Here is a 4086-nt window from a genome sequence, read left to right as displayed (position 1 = left end):
CCAGGTAAGATGATTTTCCCCCTTTGGTGTCTTTTAAGAATTTTTTTTTTCTTACCTTTGATTTCTGAAGTTTCAGTATGATATTCCTAAGTGTTGTTTTGTTTATTTTATTTTTTTTTTTATATTTCTCTTGTTCAGTGTTCTTTGAGCTTCTCAGTTCTGTGGTAGATGCCCAACATTAATTTGGGGAAATAGCAATAGAAATTGCTTCAAACACTGCTTCTTTTCCTTTTTCTTTTTTCTCCTTCTTGTGTTGCTGCTATGTGTACATTACATCCTCTGTAGTTGCCCCACAGTTCTTGAATATTCTACTCTCTTATTTCAATTTTTTCCTCTGCTTACCAGTTTTGGAGGTTTCTATTGTCATATCCTAAGCCCAGTGATTCTTCTCTCGGCCATACCCAGTCCACTAATGACGGCATTCTTCATTTCTATTACAATGTTTTTGCTTTCTGGTATTTCTTTTAGATTCTTTCTTAGAATGTTTTTCCTCTCTGCTTAACATTATCCACATGTTCTTGGTCTAGTTTTCCCATTAAAGCTCTTAGCATATTAGTCATAGGTTTAAAAATTTCCTGGTCTTATAATTCCAACATTCTTGACATATCTGACTGGCTCTGAGGCTTGATTGGTCTTTTCAAATTGTGATTTTGCCTTTTAATATATCTTGTAATTTTTGTTGAAAGGTGGTTGTCATATGCTGAGTGAAAGGAACTACAGTAAAAATTCCTTTAGTAATGTAGTGGTAAAGTGTGGAGGGAGGGGAAGTGTTCTATATTCCTGGGATTAGATCTCAGTCTTTTGATGAACCTATGCTTCTTGCTTGTGAACTTTACTAGAACTTTTCAGTACCCCCCACCCCATATTAGGTGGAACAGTATGTCTAGAGGGAAGTGGAGTTGGATATTTCCCTTCTCTCAGGTAAGTTAGGCTCTGATAAAACCCTAATAAATTATGTTCTGGCAAAAGTGTTTCTCCTGAGGGAAGGCCTGCTTAGGAAAAAGCAGAATGCTCTGGTATATTTCAAAACGTTTCCTTTTTCCCTCTTCCTGACAGAAGTCTGAGGGTTTTTTTTTTTTTTCTTTCCAATCTCTTATGTCAGAATCTGGTAGAGCTTGTTGAGGCATAACTCACAAAACATAGGGCCTCCAGGACTGTGTTGCCATGGTGGTTTTACCTCTCAGATTGTCCACACTGAGATGCCAGCCATTCCTCAGTTACAGGCCTGGTTCCTGAGGAAGTTTCTGCTCTGGTAAATTCTGATTTTTCTGTCTGCCTGTTTATCTCTCCAATTTTAGGGGAAATGATTTGCCCAGTGACCTCATGTCACTGATGGATCTAATTAGAGTTGCTATTTTTTTAGTAAAAAACTTTGACAAGTTTTTACTCCTTAGGTCATAATGGTCACTTCTAAGCTCTTTATATGCCAGATTGGAACCTGGAAGTCTTTGCTGTTTTTTTAATTAGTATTATTTTACTTCTGGTCCATTTGTTTGCATTTAGTGTTTTGTTATTTCTAGGAACCATATAGTTTACCCTCTCTTTCACTAACATTCATCATTCCTCCCAAAAGGAGTTGTTCTCTGGGGTGAAAGAAAAACTGGGTTGTTTTAATGCATACTGAACAAAATCCTGTGAGACTGAAGCAAATTACTCTATAATTAGATAACACATTTCTTATGTTCTGAAGTTCCTAATTTTCCTATTTTGAATTAAGGGATTTATTTATTTATTCATTCAACAATAAATTATTGAGAACCTGATATATATGATGTTCTGTGATGGATGCTTTGGATAACTTTTCTAAACACCCCTACCCAAATACAGTATCTGTCACTGAATAAATGTAAAGTTAAGTCTGACTACTTAATTGAAATATGAAAAAAATATTTTGATTGAATATTAGGAAGTAAAAATAATACTTTTTAAAAAATATAATAGCATATATATCATGGGCATGTCTGGAAATATACACATTTTATTTTTTATTATTTACTTTGCTACTTGTTACGAATTCATATAATCACTGATGTATTAAGATAAATAAAAACCTGGCATTATATAACATTTTATTTTAAATATAGTTTAGTCAAAATGAATTCTGACATGCTTTAATAACAGAATATTCTTTATATATTTATTTTTTTTTTGTGGTACATGGACCTCTCACTGTTGTGGCCTCTCCCGTTGTGGAGCACAGGCTCTGGAAGCTCAGGCTCAGTGGCCATGGCTCATGGGCCTAGCCACTCCACGGCATGTGGGATCTTCCCGGACTGGGGCACAAACCCGTATCCCCTGCATTGGTAGGCGGACTCTCAACTACTGTGCCACCAGGGAAGCCCAATAACAGAATATTCTTAAATCAATTTGATTAGATTATTTTCTAACATATACCAACTACGAATGTTTCTCCATCCTAAATCACCATTTAAAACTTTCATCTGCAGTTTGATTTTCACACTCCAAATGCCCGCTGGGCATATCTACTTTTCCAAATTCATCCTGTTTAAAAGCAAGAAAGTTGCCTCCATGCTTAAACCCTCTTTTGCTTCTAACTTGGCTGTTTGTTAATGGCACTGACATAACTCAATCACTCAGCATCAAAACCTCAGATTCATCATGGACTTGTACCCACTCTCCATGTCCCAATCCTAAGAAATAATATTTATTACTTTGGTCTTAGTTTTAAGTAATAGAAACTTTAGAGGGGGGAATGTAGGAATCTGGGGAGGAAAAGAGAGCACAGTCTCTAGTCACTGGTGCATCGCCAGCTAGATGATCTTGAAAATAAAAAAAAAGAACAAAGATTATTTCGTTGCCTAGAGCAGCACTGTCCAATAGAAATATATTGTGAGTCACAAACATAAGCCACATGTGTAATTTTAAATTTTCTAGTAGTTTCATTAAAAAGAAAATTTAAAAAGAAACAAGTAAAATTAATTTTAATATATGTTTTATTTAACCCAATATATCAGAAATAGTATTTCTACATATAGTCAGTGTATAATTATTAATTAGATATTTTAAATTATTTTCTTCTCATTAAGTCTTTGAAACATAGCAAGTATTTTATACTTACAGCATGTCTCAGTGTCCTTTAGTCACACTTCAAGTGCCCTAAAGTCAGAGCTGGTTAGTGATAAATCTATATAATAGTCCTAGAGTGTATCTCACCATCCTGAAATGTAGTAGTCTAAAACATGGTGTTTATGAGAGCAGGTCCTGAAAAGGAACAACAGAGAATGTAAAAACAATGAGTTGTTCTGGAGTTAACAGTTATATTCAGTCTCAGAAGATGTGGAATCAGCCCAGGTTCATGAACAGGTAAGACCTGAAAGATAGTTATTAAACCAAAGTGGAAAATCTACATTTCTTCCCCTTAGAGACACATCTCAATTCCTTCAAAATATTGCATCATACTTCTCACTCTGGAGTCTAGACTCCTTTGACTATGTATATATCTGTGTGTGTGTGTGTGTGTGTGTGTGTGTGTGTGTGTGTGTGAGAGAGAGAGAGAGAGAGAGAGAGAGAGAGAGACAGGAGAGAGAAAAAAAAAACATTGCATGTGTATGGGTAAATGTATGTTTATAGTAGTTTTAAAGAAAAAATAGTATTGTTTTCTAATTTGCTTTTGTCATTTGGCCATACATCTTGGAAAACTTTTCATATTGCTACATAGAAGTCTATCTTAACATTTTTAATGGTAGCTTTAACTAATATATAGTTTCTGCCATTCTGTTAATCAATACCCTATCAATATATGTTTAAGTTATTTTGAGGGTTCACACAACTAAGTAAATTGTGGCCATGTATATTCTTGTCTACATTGTAAATATGTCTTACAGAATGTACTCTTAAAATGTAAGCAGCTGATTGAAAGACTATGGACATTTCAGTTTTTGTTACATTGACAAATTGCTTTCCACAATAAACATGTTTATACCCCATGCACATGGCAGCATCTGTCAATTTCCTTGCATTTTACTTGTAGCATGGGATACCAATCTTCAAACACCTTTGCCAATCTAGTGGGCAAAAATAGTATTATCTTATGGTTTTGATTTAATTTAAAAATTTTTTGTACTA

Source organism: Lipotes vexillifer, unplaced genomic scaffold (assembly GCF_000442215.2).
Source record: "Lipotes vexillifer unplaced genomic scaffold, Lipotes_vexillifer_v1.1 scaffold176, whole genome shotgun sequence".
In the NCBI taxonomy this organism is placed as follows: Eukaryota; Metazoa; Chordata; class Mammalia; order Artiodactyla; family Lipotidae; genus Lipotes; species Lipotes vexillifer.
The sequence above is the reverse complement of the archived record's forward strand: the minus strand, read 5'-3'. Positions refer to the sequence as shown.